Source organism: Protopterus annectens, chromosome 6.part0 (assembly GCF_019279795.1).
Source record: "Protopterus annectens isolate FY-2018-M chromosome 6.part0, PAN1.0, whole genome shotgun sequence".
NCBI classification, from domain to species: Eukaryota; Metazoa; Chordata; order Ceratodontiformes; family Protopteridae; genus Protopterus; species Protopterus annectens.
The window spans coordinates 832,910,934-832,931,693 of NC_056737.1; positions in this window are offsets into that span (position 1 = coordinate 832,910,934).

The following is a 20,760-nucleotide window of genomic DNA, read 5'->3' on the forward strand; positions in this document are numbered from 1 at the left end:
TTGAAATTCGACTTTGAAAATCTCAGGAGTCGGCCGACCGGCACTTGCGAACTTGCTTCTGCTTTGGGCACTGCGTGCCAAGAAAGACTGAAGAAAATGGCGTTGGATGCATCTTATATACCCCTGGCGCACTGACGTCAGGGAAGAAGCGACAGCAACCGATGCCAGACCAAGACTTTGGAATTCTGGCCGACTGCGGGACCACCTGACGGCAGGATAAAGTACAGTTTTGTACCTACCATAAATGTAGATGTCCGAACTGGATAGCATCTGCAGTCATAACAACTGGGTTGTCCTGTCGTCAGGCAGCCCTTCAGTCGGCCGGATTCCAAAGTCCGGGTCCGGCTTCGGCTGATGTCGCACTTCACCCTACGTCATCTCTGTTGGTCTTCGGGTATAAAAGCATCAGACGACGCCATTTTCCTCAGTGTTTCTTGCCCCAGATGCCAGTTGCCCTCATGGAAGGCTAAAATTTGGATAAATGCCAATGTTTCCAAAAGGATAGAAGGTAAACACAAAAAGTAAGCATGTATGTACATATATACAAACAAATACACCATAAGAGACTCCCACTAGCTAGCTATTAGGAGGGTAAACACCCTAGGAGTACCACAGAGGGGAAGGAGGGAGGGTAATCCTGACTGCAGATGCTATCCAGTTCGGACATCTACATTTATGGTAGGTACAAAACTGTACTATGTCCTTCATGGATGCATCTGCAGTCATAACTGGGTAGAATACCATAGCCAACAAGGGGAGGAGGATAAAACTAGATTATGGTGTGTTTAGGATCCCTTGCAGTACAGCAGTGGCAAACCCTGCTCGGGATCTGGAATATAGAGGCAAATTATAATGCTTGGCAAATGTATGCACGGAGGTCCAAGTAGCCGCCTCAATAATGTCTTTGGTTGCCACTCCTCATAAGAAGGCTGTGGTAGTGGCTGTTGCCCTTGTAGAATGAGGTCTTATGTTCTGTGGAATTGGTTTTCCATGAAAGGAGTAACAGAATTGTATGCAATTTCCTATCCATTTGGAGATTGTCTGTTTGGAAATAGCTTTTCCTTCCCTTCCTGTTGCATAGGCTACAAAAAGTTGGTCAGTCTTTCTGCTACTTTTAGTTCTGTCCAGATAGTAGCGTAGCTGTTCAACATCCAAGGTATGCAATATTCTTTCCCCTCTGTTTTGTGGGTTGGGAAAGAAGGTAGGTAGGTGGATTGCCTGGTTTAGAGACACTCTGGATACCACCTTAGGCATAAATGTAGGATTAGTTCTCATAGACACTCTATCTTGGTGGAAGATTAGGAAGGGTTGCACTGCCATTAAGGCCTGTAGTTCTGAAACCCTCCTTGCTGAAGTAATTGCCAGTAGGAAAGCAGTTTTCCATGACAGGTGTTGTAGGTCTGCTGTTGCTGCTGGTTCAAAGGGTGATAGTGTTAATTTTTCTAGCACAAAGTTTAGGTCCCAAGCTGGTAATGGTGGTTTCCTTGGAGGTTTTACATTCTTGATTCCTCTGAGGAACTGCCTGAGCAAAGGGTGAGAAAAAACAGGTGGATCAAAGCTGTATTCTGCTGAAATAGCTGATGCATGTATCTTGATGGAGGAGTAGGACAGGCCTGAAATGAAGAAGTTCGCTAGGGTACTCCAGAATGTTAGGCATATCTATGTTTGACACATCTTTTCCTCTTCAGTACTCTCAAATGACAAACCTTTTCCATTTTCCAGCATAGTTTCTTCTTGTTGAAGGTCTGCGTGCTTCAAGAATAATGTCTCTAACTCTTTGGGAAAGTTCTGGATTAGCTGCTGCTATGTGATGTTCCATGCAGTCAGTTGCAACGTTTTAGGTTTGGATGTATGATGCTGTAGTTGTTCTGAGTTAACATCAAAGGTATCAGGGGTATTGGCCACATATTGTTCCGAGACATGCTCCTCAGCAGTGGGTACCAGTGTTGTCTTGGCCAGTTTGGAGCTATCAGGATTATCCTTGGACGTTCTTCCTTGATTTTTCGTAATACCTTGTGTATCAAGGGAAGAGGTGGGAATGCATATATGCTGTTAGGCCTTTCCAGCTGAAGGAGAGCAAATCCACTTTCCATGCTAGTGGGTGGAATGTCCTTGTGCAGAATTTTTTGAGCTGGTGATTGGTAGGTGATGCAAATAGATCTATCTGAGGCATTCCCCATTTCTTTGAGATGGTCTTGAAGATGTCCGGGTGCAGCTTCCATTCGTGGGCATCGATGTGGTTCTGCTTAATATGTCTGCTAGAGTATTCCCTTTCCCGGTACAAATATTGCCTGTAACTGGATGTTGTAGCTGAGTGCCAGGGTCCACAGCTCCAAGGTCATTCTGCATAGAGGGTATGAATGAGTGCCTCCATGTTTGTTGATGTACCACATGACTGTGGTGTTGTCTGTCCTTATCATCAACTGGCCCTCTTTGAGAAATGGTCTGAACTTTTGGATTGCCAGTTTTACTGCCAGCATTTCTTTTAGGTTGATGTGCAGGTGAAGTTGATCCTGTGTCCACAATCCTTGCACGCATTTGTCCAGCATGTGGGCCCCCCATCCTAGGTCTGAAGCTGCCTGTTGTGATGGTCTGGCTTGCTTGACATCTGCGAAAGGGTAGCCTGGGTTTGACTGGCATGCCTGGAGCCCACCATAGGAACTCCTGTTTTAAGCATGGAATTAATGGGATTTCTGTTTCTAGGCTGTGTCTGTGTTGGGACCATAAATTCTTTAGGTACCACTGTAGTTTTCTCATATGTAGTCTGGCAAATGGAACCAAGATTATGCATGATGCCATGAAGCCCAAGGCCTGCAGTACTTTTCTTGCTGTTAACTTGTTCAGTTTTGTTAGTGCCAAGAAGTAAAGAGGGAGTGCTTTTGTTTTCTGTAGTTAGGAATGCCATCTGTTTTACTGTGTCCAATTCCCCGCCCAAGAATGTCCTTGTTTGGGATGGTATCAGCCTTGACTTTTGTAGATTGACTGTGTATCCCAGTGCTTGCAGCAAGTAAATGACCCTTTGTAAATCTGTTGTCAGCTTGCTTTTGTTGTCCCCTTGTAGCAGGCAGTTGTCCAGGTATGGATATATTTGAATTCCTTTTGTCTGCAAAATGCAATTACTGGTGCCAGGCACTTTGTGAAGACCCTGGGTGCAGTAGATAAGCCAAAGGGCAGTGCAGAGAATTGATAGTGCATTGTACCAGCTTTGAATCTGAGGTATCTTCTGCAATTTTGTCTGATAGGGACATGCACGTATGCCTCTTTGAGGTCCAGAGTAACAAGCCAAGCCTTCTTGCCCAGCATGCGCAGAAGCTGCTGTAATGTCAACATTTTGAATTTTGGAATATCCAGGTAAGTATTCAGAATTGAAAGGTCTAGTATGGGCCTCCAGGCCTTGTCCTTTCTGGGGACCAAGAAGAGTCTTGAGTAAAATCCTTGTCCTTGTTCCTGTTATGGTACGTTTTGAATAGCTCTCATGTCCATGAGGGCTGAAATTTGTTTTTGTGCCTCTGCCCATTGATTTTGTGGCAGGTCTGGCATTCCTTTTAGCCTTGGTAAAGTATGAAAATGGAACCTGTAACCTTGAGACACAATATTCAGAATCCATTTGTCTTGGGTGATTGTTTGCCAGTTTTGAGAAAAAAGTGCTAGTTTCCCCCCTAAGGGGGCTTTCCAAAAGGGAAGTGCTTGGCGTACGAAGGGGAAAGTCATTGTGACCGTTTCCTGTAAGGTTGAGACTTGTCCTCACCTCCTTTTGGGGTTGAGGTGTCCCACTGTCATTGTCTGTTTGAGCCTTGGGGTTGGAATCTGCCTCATGGGCGTCTGTATCTGCCTCTCTGGCCTGTCTGACACTGGAAAGGACCAATTCTTTGTTGGCCAATTTCTGCTAAACCAAGGTGGCTGTACCTGTAAGAAATCCTTGACTGCTTGCATAGATTTAGCTTTATCCTCCATTTTCTTTAACACCTCTTCTGCCTTAACACCAAACAAGGTATCATGCTGTAAAGGAGCATCCAATAATTTTGCCTTAACATGATCAGGTAAACTCTGTTCTTTTAACCAAGCATGTCTTCGAATCACAGAACTTGTAACTGCGGCTCTACAACAGGCCGCTAAAGAATCAAAACCACATTGCAGAGTATGTTTTCCCACCTGTTCAACTGCATGCAATAAATCCTGCATTTCTTTACAATCAGGAGCTTCTGAGCTTGCAAGCATTTTCTGTTTTAACTGAGCCATTAAATATTGTTGGTACTTAAGCATGTGAAACTGGCAATTTAAAGCTCTTACTGCTAAAGTTGCAGAAGTGAATACTTTCTTCCTCCCATCTATCCAAAGCTCTGGAATCTCTGTCAGAAGGTACTGGATTTTTTGCAATGGAAGCCTTAACCCCTTTTGGACCCTGGGAAATAGTTTCTGGATCAGCAGAAGGGTTTTTGTAAAGAAACTTGTGAGAGTCAGAGACTCTATAATACCTATCTGGCTTGGCTGGAGCAGGGGGCAAAGAATCAGGAGATAAGCTGGATTCAGAAAACACGTCATCCACAATGTCTAGCACAGGTGGAATAGCCAGCGGCCTGTGCTGAGGCAATAAAAGGAAATCCCTGAGCCTTTTCTTGGATTCTGAGTAATCCTGACTTTCCCAATGGAAATGCTCCCTCATTGTATGTAAAGTTTCCCCAAAAGAATAATCCTCAGGAGGAGAGGCTGAAGGGATAGATTCTTCAGCATCAGAGTCTTCATAGGGGGGTTGAGAGTATCCCTGGTCTGAAGAGGAATCAGAGGAAATGGAAACCTGATCAGAGGAATCATAGTCTGTACCCAGCCTAGGCCTTTTCTCAGGAGGGGATGGGAACCCCTGATTAGACTAATGAGGTCTTCGGCCATTTTAAGCATCTGTTTCTTAGGCATGGAGGACTGTCCAGGAGAATGCTGTACTTATTTCTTTGTCTTTAATGGTACCTTTGTCTTGGCTGTTGTTTTAATGGTAAGTTGTGAAGGTCTGAAAACACCCTCAGAAGCCGATGCCTGCTCAGCGGCTCGAGAACCCATCTGAGGGATAAGTTTCCGTAGGCCCAATACCTTGAGTTTCCAGAGGCCTAGTTGTCCCCACGTGGGAGTTGGAAGCGGCCTGTGGCTCTGAGGTAGCGGGGGTGTCAGGGGCTGTGAAAGCACCTCACTGAGAACCGGCGACTGGCCTAGAAGAGGTTTTGTCGTCGGTTTTGGACCTCGGATGCCTGTCTTTATCCTTGTCTTTGCGTTTTTTCGGTATTGAGGTCGGTTGATCCGACGGCATAGTATAATTGAACCTTCGGCCAAAGTAGTGCAAAGCAAAATCAAAACGTCTTTTTATAGATGTTGTTGTTTGTGTTTTTTGGCTTTTCCCGGTTAGGGCTCACCACAGCGGAACTCCGGTCTGCTAATGATCGGTAGTGGATTTTTACATACCGGGTTACCAGCCCTGACGCACAACCTTCAAAGAAGGCAAGCCCCATTCACGTATGCCTCCACACAGAAGACGCTCTAGCTGAGAATTGAACGGGACAACGTCTTGCTATGAGGCGACAAAGCTACCGCAGCACCACCACCGCAGTGCTTTTGTTAAATCTAGCACAAAACCGACAACTAGTGACGTCGTGATCAGGGCCTAGGCATGGAATACAGTAAGAGTGGAAGTCCTTATGAGGTATTTGCTTCCCACAAGAAATACAATTATTAACTTTTTCTGACATCGGTCTGAGGCAAGAAAAAAGTTTCCCCAACAGGGTACTTAGCTTTACTGAAGACTTCGGATTTGAAATTCGACTTTGAAAATCTCAGGAGTCGGCCGACCGGCACTTGCGAACTTGCTTCTGCTTTGGGCACCGCGCGGCAAGAAAGACTGAAGAAAATGGCATTGGATGCATCTTATATACCCCTGGCGCACTGACGTCGGGGAAGAAGCGACAGCAACCGACGCCAGACCAAGACTTTGGAACTCTGGCCGATTGCGGGACCACCTGACGGCAGGATAACCCAAGTATAATGACTGCAGCAGTGTAACACGAACATCCTTAAGAAACATCTGAAGTCTGGATGAATAGGTATGTGAGAATAACCATCTTTTAAGTATAGTGCTACCAGGAAACTTGAAAGAGGAAGAAGAGGTATCAGGTTGTTTAATGACATTTTCAATTTGAGAACTATCACAAACAGGTTTAGGAAATGAACAAACCAGAACTAGTGTCAAACCACTTTCTTTTTTGGCACTAGGAACATCCTTTAAGGTCAACTCAAAAATGGTACCTTTTTCCAAGGGAAGACAAGCAGCAAATGCCAGTAAAAACTATAAGTTTTTAAAAGTAAATTTTTTTCAAAGCAGCACACAGTTAAAAGTACTTTAAAACATTTTGCCTACCTTAAAAATGTAAAACAAATACAATTTTTCCACAGAAGAAAAATTTTTTCAGTTACTTTGCACAACTTTTAAACTGAAAGGAAAAAAGAGACTCCCATGTAAAAGTATGATACAGTCTCATAACAGTGTGTTAAAACACAAAACTCCTAGCTTTACAATAACTTTCCTGAAGATGAAAGTGATAAAACACAAATATTTAGAAAATGGAAGTTTTTTTTTCCAAAACATAACATCATCTCAGCAAAGGAACAGCAACAAGCTGACCGTTGATCCTTGAAAGCCTTAGGGGAGCATACTCTTCGGTGGCAGTAATGCAGTGAAGGGCTTGCCACCCAAACTTGCCATTTAGTCAGCTCAGCTCAAGCTGCCTGACAGTATGAGTGTGAAAGGTGCCCTGAAGCTTTGTAAGATGGCCAGCTGTTATATCCTTGACAGGTCAGAATCCATATAGCCAAGGCTACTGCAGAAGTGATCAATATTATGAACATATGCTACTACAGAATACTTTGCATATGAACTGGAATCTGTACATTATTTCTTCAGTGTTCTTCAATAATATGAAACAGACATATAGTAAAAAAAAGTACAAAGAGAATAACTTGACAGGTTGAGATAAAGGAAGTATCAAGGAAAAAATAAGCAGAAAAAAAAGACAGACTAGGAAGGCTAGGTATCGCACCTTATACGCATCAACAATAATAATGTTCACAATTCCTTAACAGTTCACCCCCTTGGACACTGTGCTAAATGAAAGAATGAGGTACTGACTGGATGTGGTTCATAGGTTAATACTAAGCTAACTGCCCTTGCAAACCATTTTAAGCCTAGCCAATTATCCCTTCTGAAACTCAAACCCTGCACCTTGTGTTTGCGAGGCAAACACCTTAACCATTAGGCCACCCTCCCTCCTCCTTTTTTCATTTCAAACCAACTGTCACAAAGGTAGGAAGAGGCTTTGGCAGTAGAAAAAGATTATGGTACATCCTCACTCAAAATACCACAGAATAGTCATGGTCACAAAATAATTTTGCCTGCTTGTTTTAAAGAAAAGGGTAATCCAGTACAATGGCGTCTGTGAGGTTATACTCAGTGGATGTTATCTGCAGGTACTGAACAGATACAAAAGGTAATGAATATAATGAAATGACACAACCAGATCATTTTTCACTGGTGTCACAGACAGCAACAATCCTTCCTCAAGAACTTGGATCGGTGTCACTTGTGGTTACCAGAAAGAACGTGCTCTATCCAGAACAGTCTACAGTTATCCTTAAGTATGCAGCATAGGGCTTCATGGCACAGCAGTGCTGCCTCCAGTCTACTGAGTTGGCAGTTTCAACATGCACTGGAGAGATCACTGCATGTTGGATGAATTTTTTTTTAATGTGCATATACCCAGTGCAAGGGGAAATCTTGTTAAAACAGCTGTATGCACTTAATACACTTTTTACATGATATTACTCTGTGCACTCCACAGCAGGAAATGGTACACTTTTGTCCAGAAACTTAATGCCAGTCTGATCTGAGGTACATGAGTAATGACAGCCAAACATGAACTGAGATAAGTGACTGTTTTATACAGTTAACTTTGGAGACAGTGCCATACATTAAAACCCTTTTATTTGAAATCTGAGAGAAGGAAAAAGTACAGTTTTGTACCTACCATAAATGTAGATGTCCGATAGGTATGCATCTGCAGTCATCACATATGGGTTGTCCTGCCTCAGGCAGCCCTTCGGTCGGCCGGATTCCAAAGTCTGGGTCGGCGCCGGCTGATCAGCCGACGCCATCTTCCTCAGTTTTTCTTGCCCCAGATGCCAGGTGCCCTCTAGGAAGGCTAAATTTGGAAAAATGCAATAAAAAATCCAAACATTTGCAAAAATATATATATAAAAACAAATACACCATAATAGATTCCCTCAGCTAGCTAATAGAGAGGTAAGCACCCTAGGAATACCACAGAGGGGAAGGAGGGAGTGACTGCAGATGCATACCTATCGGACATCTACATTTATGGTAGGTACAAAACTGTACTATGTCCTTCAAGGATGCATCTGCAGTCATCACATATGGGTAGAATACCATAGCCAATCTGGGGGTGGAGGTACTAGGAAAAGGATGGTGTAGCTAAGATACCCTGCAGGACAGCCGTAGCAAATCCTGCTCTGGATCTGGAATATAAAGGTAAATTGTAATGCTTGGCAAATGTATGCATGGAGCTCCATGTGGCAGCTTCTAAAATGTCTTTTGTAGCCACCCCTCTTAAGAAGGCTGTGGAGGTGGCTGTGGCTCTCGTGAGAATGAGGTCTAATGTTAGCTGGTACAGTCTTTCCATGAAATGAGTAACAAAAGCGGATGCAATTTCCTATCCATTTTGAAATTGTCTGTTTGGAAATTGCTTTTCCTTGAGTACCAGCAGCATATGCTACCAGCAGCTGGTCAGTTTTTCTGAAACCTTTAGTTCTGTCCAAGTAGTAGCGCAACTGTCTGTGAATGTCCAGGGTGTGCAGCAGTTTCTCCCTTTGTTTTGTGGATTTGGGAAGAAGGTAGGCAAGTGAATGGCTTGATTCAATGAAACCCTGGATACCACCTTTGGCATAAAAGTAGGATTAGTTCTTAATGAAACTCTGTCCTGGTGAAAAATAATAAACGGCTGAACTGCCATCAGGGCCTGCAATTCTGAAACCCTTCTTGCTGAGGTTATTGCCAGAAGGAAAGCAGTCTTCCATGAAAGGTACTGTAGATCTGCAGATGCTGCTGGTTCAAATGGAGGCAGTGTTAGTTTTTCCAACACGTAGTTAAGGTCCCAAGCAGGTAGAGGTGGTTTCCTAGGAGGTTTGATGTTTTTAATTCCTCTTAGAAACTGTCTTAGGAGAGGATGAGAAAAGACAGGTGGATCAGTATTGTACTCTGCTGAAATTGCTGAAGCATGAATCTTAACAGAAGAGTAAGACAGCCCATTGTGGAACATTTCTGCCAAATATTCCAGGATGTGTGCCATGTTCATCATTGTCGCATCTAGGCCCTTTGTGGTGTTCCAGATGAGAAATCTTTTCCATTTTGCTGAATATGCCTTCCTTGTGGAAGGGCGGCGAGCTTCCATAATGATATTCTTCACTCTCTGGGATAGCTTATCCCGAGGAAGAGTCAAGGTATTCTCCACGCTGTTAATTGCAATGTTTTCAGGTTGGAATGTAGAGTTTTGTATCTGTGCTGTGTCAGTAGAAGTGGCCATAGAGGTAGGGGCCATGGTTTCGTACGTGACATGCTCCTTAGCAGTGGGTACCAGTGCTGTCTTGGCCAGTCTGGAGCTATCAGAATTACTTTTGGCTGTTCTGCCCTGATCTTCAGTAACACCTTGGTCATTAATGGAATAGGAGGAAATGCATACACTGTCAGATTTCTCCAGCTGAAAGAGAGGGCATCCACTTTCCACGCTTGTGGGTGGTATGTCCTTGAGCAGAATTTCTTCAGTTGATGATTGAGGGGGGATGCAAATAGATCTATGTCCGGGCTCCCCCAAGATTGTATTATCCATTGAAAAATGTCTGGGTGCAGCATCCATTCGTGTGCATCCATGATATTTCTGCTTAAGCTGTCCGCCAGTGTATTGTCCTTCCCTGGCACAAACTGAGCTTGTAGCTGTATATTGAGTTTCAAGGAAAGATCCCATAGATTCATTGCCAGTCTGCAGAGAGGGTACGAATGGGTACCTCCTTGCTTGTTTATGTACCACATAACTGTGGTGTTGTCCGTCCTTATTAGTAGATGGCCTTGATGCAGAAAGAGTTTGAAGGCCTCGATTGCATGTATCACTGCTAGCATTTCTTTTTGATTTATGTGCATGCGTAGCTCCTTTCGTGACCACTGTACTTGGATACCTCTGCCCTCCATGTGTGCTCCCCAACCTAGGTCTGAAGCATCTGTTGTAATCGTTTGGGAGGTTTTTGGCTTTGTGAAGGGCAACCCTCTGTTGGACTGGCTGGCCTGAGCCCACCACAGAAATTTCTTGTGAAGGCATGGAATGAGTGGGATTAAAGTTTCCAAACTGTGACTGTCCATAAACTCCTTAGGTACCACTGTAGCTTTCTCATATGTAGCCTTGCTTGTGGAATCAAAAGAATACAGGATGCCATGTAACCCAGGGCCTGCAGGATTTTCCTTGCAGTCAGCTGGGTTTGTCTTGTCAGATTCTTGAAGTAATCCGGTAGTTGACTTTGTTTTTCTTCTGTGAGATAGGCCATTTGGGTGGTTGTATCTAGATCCGCACCCAGAAAGGTTATTCTTTGGGATGGAACAAGTCTTGATTTGTGCATGTTGACTGTATATCCCAAGGCCTGTAGAAGATTGATGGCATAATTTAAGTCCGTTATCAAAGTTTGTTGGTTGTCCGCTTGTATAAGGCAGTCATCCAGATATGGGTAGATTTGAATCCCCTGGAGTCTGCAGTGTACTATTACTGATGCCAGGCATTTCGTGAATACTCTGGGCGCAGTAGATAAGCCAAAGGGCAATGCTGAAAATTGATAATGCTCTGACCCTGCAAGAAATCTGAGGTATCTTCTGCAACTTTGTCTGATAGGGATATGCAGGTATGCCTCCTTGAGGTCTAGAGTAACCAGCCAAGACCCCTTGCCCAGCATGGGAAGGAGTTGCTGTAGAGTCAGCATTTTGAATTTTGGCACAATGAGATAAGTATTCAGTATGGACAAGTCGAGAATTGGTCTCCATTGATGCTCTTTTCTTGGAACAAGGAATAGCCTGGAGTAAAATCCTTGGCCTTGTTCTGAAATAGGAACTTTTTCTATGGCTTTCATTTGTAGTAAGTTTGAGATTTGTTTCAAAGCCTCTGCCCTTTGATTTGGTGGCAGACCCGGCATGCCTTTTCTTTTTGGCAATGTGTGGAAATGGAACCTGTATCCCTTTTCTATTATTTGGAGTGTCCATTTGTCTCTTGTAATGTTGTGCCAATTGCTTGAGAATAAAGAAAGCTTTCCGCCCAAAGGTGCTTCTAATTGAGCCCTGGTTGGCGGAGTCCAAGCAAAGTCATTGAGTTTGTCCTTGTGCAGCAGTTGCAGGTCCTGAACTGCCTGTCTGGATTGGAGGTTGCCATTGACGGCCTCTGTAGGAGCCCCTAGCTTGCCCTCTACCTCTGGCACGCCTGTTCCTGCCCCTTTGAAATCTTTCTGTGTCCGGAAAGGACCAATTCTTGGAAGGCCAGTTTCTGCTGAATCTAGGCGGTTGGACTTGAAGAAAATCCTTAACTGTTTGTACAGATTTTGCCTTTTCCTCAAATTTCTTTAGGACGTCTTGAGCAGTGGAACCAAATAACTTTTGCTTTTCCAGTGGAGCATCCAAAAGCTTAGCTTTAACATGTTCTGGCAGAGATTGTTCCTTTAGCCAAGCATGCCTGCGTATGACAACACCTGTCATTGCTGACCTACATGAAGCTTCCAATGCATCATAACCACACTGCAAGAAGTGGTTGCTAACCTGCTGGGAGTTATGTACCACATCCTGAAGGGATTTACGGTCAAGGGGCTCAGAAGAAGACAATTTCTTATACATTTCTTCTAACAAATACTCTTGATACTGTATCATGTGAAATTGACAATTTAATGCCCTCATAGCAAGAGTGGCTGAAGTATACACTTTTTTACCCCATCTCTCTAACGCCCTGGACTCCTTTGCAGAGGGGAGTGGGTTCTTAGTAGTAACAGCTGCAACCCCTTTAGGGCCCTGCGAAATAGTTTCAGGGTCAGCAGAGTGGGCCTTATAAAGAAAATGATGTGTGTCCGGGACCCTGTAATACCTATTGGGCTTAACAGGGGCTGGAGGCAGAGTGTCAGGGGTCATACTAGAGTCAGAATATACATCATCAATCACATTTAAAACAGGAGGAATAGCCAAAGGTCTATGCTGAGGTAAATGAAGAAAAGTTCTTAGTCTTTTCCTGGAATCAGAATATTCCTGGCCCTGCCATTTGAAATGCTCTCTCATAGTGTGAAGGGTCTCCCCAAAGGAAAGCTCTTCAGGAGGGGAGGCTGAGGGAATAGATTCCTCTGCATCCGAATCCTCGTAGGCCGAATAAGCCTCCTCCCGGTAATCTGAATAATCCGAGCCAACAGAGGCCTCCTCTGAGGAAAGGGGATCAGGAGGATCCATCCTGGGCCTTTTGTCTAGAGGGGGTTGGGAGCCCCTGTCCGGATGAGGCTGAGAGCCCCTAATTAAGGAGATAAGGTCCTCTGCTAAAGTTAGAATCTGTGAACTAGAAGAAGGTCCCTGAGGAATAACTCTGGGAGGCATGGCTTTAGTGTGTTTTGCAGCTTTAGCCCTGGTGAAGGCCTTAATAGACATGGATGCAGGAGGCCTGGCTGCACCATGTGCTGGTGTAGCTTTGTCTAAAGGGATGGTGTCGGAAGATTCCAATACACCAGTTTCGGAAGGCAATTCTGTAACCGACTCAGTAGGAGCCTCCGAGGCCGAGGCTGTCGGTTGAATTATTTCAGGGTTCGGAAGTTCCAAGGACTCAGTATCAGCCGAGACCGAGACACTCGCGGTAGGCCTAGCCGTGATTTCAGCCGAAACCGCGGCCCGCGTGTGTTGGTCCTTGTCTTTCCGTTTCTTAATTAAATGTGATGTCAGGGTTTCCGACGGCATTTTGTAAGCAAAACTATCCCCAAAAAACTCTTTTGCGAACTCCGACCGACGTCTAAGAGTGCGTATGTTGAAGGAAGCGCAGGCTGAACAGGCCGAGATGTCGTGGTCTGGGCCTAAGCAGGGTAGACAATAAGAGTGGAAATCCTTATGAGGTATTTGTTTCCCACAAGTTAAACAATTATTAACTTTTTCTGACATCGGCTAAGGCAAGAAAGAGTCCCCAACGGGGTACTTAGCTTTTGAAGTCTTCGGATAGCGAATTTACAGGAGCTGGCCGACCGGCACCTGCGAACTGCTTCTGCTTCGGGCACCACGCGGCAAGAAAGACTGAGGAAGATGGCGTCGGCTGGCGTTTCATACCCCAGGCTGTGGCCGGGGAAAGGGCGACATCAGCCGACGCCAGACCCAGACTTTGGAATCCAGCCGACCGAAGGGCTGCCTGAGGCAGGACAACCCATATGTGATGACTGCAGATGCATCCTTGAAGGACATCAGTGACCTTGTAAATCTTACCTTTTGTTTTCTAGCACCCCATTTATTTAAAGCCAGGCACTTTCAATAAAGTATAATGTATGACAACTATAACATGTATATGTATGTATGTATATATATATATATATATATTTGTGCTGCAATTTTCTGTGTTAATATTTTTACTTTAATGCAACATCACCACGTAACTAGACTTATAAATCAGAAGCTGTATGGCACACATACTGTAGGGGGAAACAGATACTGTCACATCTTTTGGTTCTGCAAGGGGCCACACGTCTTATGTGGGGAACATTACAAATTAACAGGCATTCAAACAAGGACAGTCATGTCAGACTGAGTCAACAGCCTACAGACTAGTTAGTACCTGTGAACTGTGGTTTGAAGCCACTTAACTCATCCTAGATAAATACTGAAAAATACATACATAAACACATTAAAATGAAAAGTAAATTGTAAAACATACTTTCTTTAATAGTGGTGCTGTGCGTTCATATACAATAGCTGCTACATTATCAACAGGAAAACCTTGTTTGGTAGTTAACTCGCAAATGCTGTCATTTATTTAAAAAAATCATACAGCAGAAGTTGGGAAATACTAATGGAACAGATTAAATATTGCTACTGCCATTCCTTGTGGCCAAATATTAATAACATGCAGAATTCAAGGAGCATGTTTTTACAGAAATAAAGAGCAAGGAAGTTACATGAGATACACATATACCAGCATCTCCGAATTCAAACTGTATAAACAGAAAACACCACAGAACAAGATAACCTTTATGCTGATTTTCACTAGATAACAAATGTACTGAAGTTAAACTGAAGCTGGAGATTAAAACCTTTATGCTTCTATACTTGCATCTTCGGTGTACGTTACTGACAAAGCAAAACTAAAGTGTGGTGATGGAACGGAAAAAATAAAGTTGTACATTGTAATCTCAAACCTAATTTTTTATTTTTCCCTTTTTACCCTTGCTATCTACCAACCATCATATCCTCCCTTGGTCATGCCCCATCAGCAGGATGACAGATGATTGAAAGGGGCTGTTATTTAGGCAGCGATCATGGGAAGTTTGGATATCCTGTATGCTGCCCTAACACCCCCCTGCATGCTCCTGGTGAAGAACAGGGGAAAGGAAATGTAATGGGCTATAGCAAAAGGTGTTTCTCACTTCTGCAGAAGTTGTTTCCTCTCAGCAGCTCTGTCTCTTCTCTTTGAAGCACAAATGGTGATTTTCCAAATTTCCATTAGGAAAATTGCGCCACCCAGTGTACTGGAGTGTGCACATCCCACCAAAAAAAAAACATGCCCCTTCATTCTTCCCCCTCCCTGCCTGGCTACTCAGCTGGAAGGGATACTAATCAACTTAGGTAGCAGTCAGGGCTCCATCCCTATGCCAGGCTAGAAGTCTCATACCTAATTTGTGAAGTGTAATATTCAATATGCACAGCAGAAAAACAGAAACAGTACTGCTGGATGCAAGCAAAATACTCAGTACACTGATAATGTGCAGTCAACGATGGAATGCTAAACAAATGCGTCACAATGGAGTGGACCGCTATCTGTGACACTACCATATTCGCACACAACAGTAATGAAACAGTAGTAAAATATCACTGTAGATCATTTAAAATGCTTAGCTTCTTCTTTCAGCAGTAACAGAAATATGCGTGCATTTGCTTGTAATTTACTAACCTGATATGTGTGCATATTAACTTTATAACCCAGGTCTTAAACTCATCTATTAAATGAAACACTGTATATGTAAACAGCAATCAGTATTAAACTGTTTAGTTCACCTTAAAAGTAATGGTATGTTGCTTGGTAAACAGTCTTTCCACATAAAAATACTTGTGTGCAAGTTTTTTAACACAAAAATAGCCTCCAAACTTATTAGTATTTATGTACAGAATTGTTTACTTATTTTAATCATCACAATATGCATTTTTGACAATTACAAATACTTTTAAGATGAAAATATTAAAATATAAAATCTGTTTAGCACAAATACAAAATTTCTAGGCACTTTTTGAATGATAAAAAGTGTATTTCAGTTCTTGAAAATGTTAATTACAAAACAGAACAAAAACAGTACAGTGTAAAGTAAACTGCAGATTATAAACATATCTATAAAATTAACGAGGCTTCATTTACAAATATATTTATATACTGTGCAAATTACATTGTGTAAATGGAAAATGTGAACAATTAAAAGAAAAATAAAGAGAATGCTATCTCTTCTTAAGAGCAAAAATATCTACTAATTGGCTGTGTATTTTAGGTTTGTTATGATTAAGAAAACAGCAGAAAAACTGCTGCTGCCTTTTTGCAGCAAATACGTTGCTAACAAAACCAGATAAAATACATGACAAGGGTTAAGTAAGAAGGAATAGCCATTAGATCTTCGACAGCCCCAAGTTACAAAATGGAACTCTAATAAGAAGGAAACAAGAGCTGAAACTCAGCTGCATACATTCTTTTTACTTCCCCTAGTCTTCCTATTTTGTATCCCATATTTACGTATATTTACCTTTACTAGGGTGATGCTTAATGCATACCTTGTTGTACAATTCAACACATTTACTGCTACTACAGCCTTTGCAAGACCGTTCCAATATACTAGGCTGCATCTTGTTATTCATCCCTCAAGGAGAAGGATCCTGATGCAGTATCCTTAGTGGAATCAATCTTTATATACATGTGAGTGTGCGCATGGTACATACACAGATACCTAAAACGTGTGCATACACACCTACAAAGGGTCTAACACTTCACAATTTTTCAAGCAAATATCACACAACTGCACAGGAGCACACTGTGATTACAAAGCAGGCTAACAGTCATGTTTTGTGTTACATCACATTCCTCAAAAAGCCTTTGTCAGTTTGATTTTTACAAGCAGTTCTGTTTGCATGGTGCAATCTGGCTTCTGACACCCCGTATACTTATCTATAATGTTGTGGTATCCCGCACTTGGTCTTCTTCACTCCAACAACTCTGGCTATAAAGAAGTGTGCGACTTGAGCCATTTTCTATCCTTTTTCAAAATTCAGAACCACCAAGTATCTCTGTGTTTTTCTCACCCAAGCTCACAAAAGACAGGCTACTATGAAACTCAGAAACCACAGACTAAAAGAAAGACATCCCAATCACTATGCTCCTGGTCATCCCATAAATGTCCCCACTACACTTCTTAGCCTTTGTCATGAGGAAACTGTAAAATCTTCAACAAAAACTACACTAAGACTTACTACCCCTGGAGGAAAAGACTCAGGAAAAAATAAGCCTAATCACAAGAAGTGGAAAGGAGGGTATAAATTCCTGCTGCAGCAATGAGCCTACAATCTGAATACCTATAGATAAAGCACCCAACATAGCCACACTTTAGTAATCATAAAGAAAAATCACTGTAGTACATTCATAAAATGAATGGGTGGCTACAAAGCACTGAAAGTTCTTCAACCCAAACACAAGTGTACGGCTGCAGCACAACCTGAAATACTACAGAAGCAAAGTCAGTTCTACTGATTGAATGTCCAGTTTGCAATGCTTGGAAAATGTGTATAGAAGTCCAATGGCAGCTTCACAAATACACACTGCAGAAACACTCCTAAAGAATAAAAGCAGTGCTCTAGTGGAGTGTGCTTTGACCTGCCCTGCACTGCCCAGTTCTTTCCATGAATGTCATCAGAAAATGTACTGAAATTATCCAATAATCTGGATACAGTCTGTCTAAATACTGGCCTGCCCTGTTTTACTGGCAAGGGGGCGGCAAACTAGTCAAATTACAACTGAGCTGTTTGTGTGCATTCATTCTGTGAAACATACTTGACCTTTTACTTTAATTCAGAAAACTGGACTGAATGATAAAATACAGGAAAATGGACTGATTAAAGGAAATTTCAAAGACCACCACAGGTTTAAAGGACAGGATAGTCTCAACAGATACCCTTAAGGCCTATAAGTTTAGAATCCCTCCTGGTCAAGTTGATATCTACCAAAAGCAAAATCTTTCACAATTAATGTTTTAAGTTCACCAGGTGGGACTGCCGGTTTTCACTGAAGAAGCTAACATCCCAAGATGGGTTTTGATCCTTCCAGGAGTCTCAAGTGTAAAATGCCCTTCAGCAAGAGCTTTGCAGCAGGCTTGGCTGACACTGGTGGTCCAAAGACAAGCATTCAAAGATGACTGAAAGATTCACTTTAATAGAACAAAAAGCTAGACCATGGTCAAAAATCTACAACACAGAGCTGTAAGACTGCCGGGATGGTGTGTTGCTAGACTGGGTCTCCTTCCACATCAGTAAAAAAATCTGTTACATTTGACTAAGTAGAATTTCCTACTTTTGTTTCTTCTTGACTCCTGCAAGATGCAAACCACCTGAGGGGTGAAAAATATGACTATGAAGAACTAACCTTAACTCTTTAAAGCCATTGTCTTGGTGTCTTAAACTGGAGTGGAACAGGACCCTTCCTGCTGAGTCAGAAACTTTGACTAAACTACAAAGGTTATTGGATGTTCTAAGGTTGTGTGTCAGGAGGGAGAATACCATCTGTTTTGGGCAGTATGGAACTATACAGATGGTTCATGCCTTTAGTAATACATTTGGTACTAGCAGGATTAGAGGGAAGGCAATGAAAAGAAGTCTTGGATCCACTGAATACACAAAATATTAATGATGGCAGTTGTCCGGCATGCAGTCCTTGAGCAGAGGCACTGTACTGGGCAGTTTGTGATGCAAAGATAACTATACATGGGATTGCACCATCTCCTTCTACAAGACATAAAGGTAGCTCTGTCCCACTTCCATTTACGAGTCCCCTAGTTTGTTGCTCAAGTCGTCTGCTATCGAGTCCTGACAGATGAGGATGTAGAGTGCCTGCCAAGTCTCAAGGCTTCATAACTAGCCTGCATAGGGATAGGAGTTAATTACTCCTTCAGTGTAAAAGCACTACATATGCGTGATGTTGTACACCACTATCAGAAAGCTTGTTGGGTTGATTACTGTCTGGAAGGTTTGAAGGGCATTGCAGATAGCCAACGTCTCCTTTATACTTGTCAATTACTTCCAGAGTTTTTAGACATTTCTACTACATTATGAAGTGTGTGGGCCCCCATACAAAGCCTGGTACATCTGCTGTAAGCTTTTTATTTTAAATTAGGATGGCTGAAGGGAAGCCTTGGGTTGCTTCATATCCTCACACTTGTATGACTTCTGGGAGATTAGCAGAAATAACTGGTTTATTAGAGTGCTTCTCTCTTGGGAAGAAAGACACTACAGGCTCTGCTTGTCCTAGATGGCAACCAAGTTGCTCTATTGACAGGAAGGCCCCTGATTATATTTTTGGTTGTTCATAGACATCTCTAGCTTCAGACAGCATGAAATAGTGCAGCTGATGGCCCATTGCAAATCATCATGGGATTCTGGATATTGGCTAAGGCTCTTGCCACCCCCATAGTGCCTTTTTTAGGCAAGGCTCAAATTCTAAACCTACCACCCTAGAAAACAAAAATGGGAAGAAACTGAGGGTAATGCTGCTCAATGCCAGAAGTCTAAATCTCAAAATGCACGCACTCGAGGCCCTTCTCAGTATGGAGAACATCGATGTCTGTGCTGTAACTGAAACCTGGTTCAAGGCTCCTGAGAGCACCCCAGCACTATTAGGTTTTACCTCATATCATGCGTTCCGGCCCCAAAACCTGGACCACACCACAAAAGGAGGGGGTGTATCCATATTCATAAAGGATACCCACACCTCCAGGTTGGTGGCAACGCATAAGCTTCGAAACCATCCAGGTGCAACTAACCATAGGCAAAACTGCTCTACAAATTGTAGCATGCTACAGGCCACCCTCTCAAACTCAGGAACCCCACACAGCCTTCCTGAAGACACTGGAGGGTATAAATGTATCTCCAAACACCATCATATTGGGTGACTTCAACTACCCGAATATAGACTGGGAACATTACTCAAGCCCTAACTTTCTAGCCCAACGGTTCCTGGAGTTCATAAATTCAAATGCCATGGAACAGCTAGTCACTGTTCCCACGAGAGGAGAAAATATACTAGATCTCATTATCACAAACATGGGGACAAAATGCTCCACACGGAAGTATATCCCTCATTGGTGAGATCTGATCATAAACTAATCTCACTGGAAATCCACATCCCGCCCCACCCCAAACAAAAGACCACAGTGAAGAACTTCTCTAAAGCAAACTTCACACTACTCAAGACTGGTGTGGTATCCTTCAAGGCCCCTGAGCCAGTGGAAACCACAACCCAAGCTGCAGAAGCCCTTACAAATGCCTTCTATGAACACCTCCAGGACTGCATGGAACAGACAATCCCAAATAAAACCAAGACTCTTTCCACAAAGGGCAAACGTCCAGTCTGGTGTACCCCAGCCATTAACAAACTTTACAATAAGAGGAGAAAGCTATTACATGATAGAACAAAATCCATAAAAGGGAAGTCAGCCCTGATCATTATTAGTAAAAAATACGAGCACTCATAAAATCAACTAAGGCCAATTTTGAGAGAAAAATTGCCATGATTCAAAGGACAATCATAAGGCCTTTTTCAGCTATGTTAGGAACCTGGGTGGAAACTCCCAGATATGCTCAGAATTAGTCCAAAATGATACAAAAATCACTGAACCCACAGACATTGCCAACATACTGGTAGACAGGTTCAGTGCAAACTTCACCCCCCCTAAAGGAGAGATAACTATCCCAGCGGAGTGTAGCCTCCCAGACATCTCAAATGCGCAGGTGAAAGCTGCTCTCTCTAAAGCTAAAAACACAGCATCAATGGGACCGGATGGTGTCCCCGGCTGTGTGCTACACGAGTTAAATGAGGAATTAAACCCGCACATAAGGCAGCTGTTTAATCTCAGCCTTACCACAGGATACGTGCCCAAGGAGTGGCGTATGGCAACTGTGGTCCCACTCCACAAAGGCGGTGCCTCTACGGACCCTGGTAATTACAGCCCCATAAGCTTAACAAGTCTAGTCTGCAAAGCTATGGAGAGGATCATAATGGAGCTCATAAACAAAGATATAGGGGACTTGCAGACATTGGACCCGACCCAGTTTGGCCGTCAAGGGAAGATCATGCCTTTTGAACTTGGTCGACTTCTTCGAAACAGTCACCAAGGCCATTGATGAGGGAAAGGCAGTCCATACAGCCTACCTTGACCTTG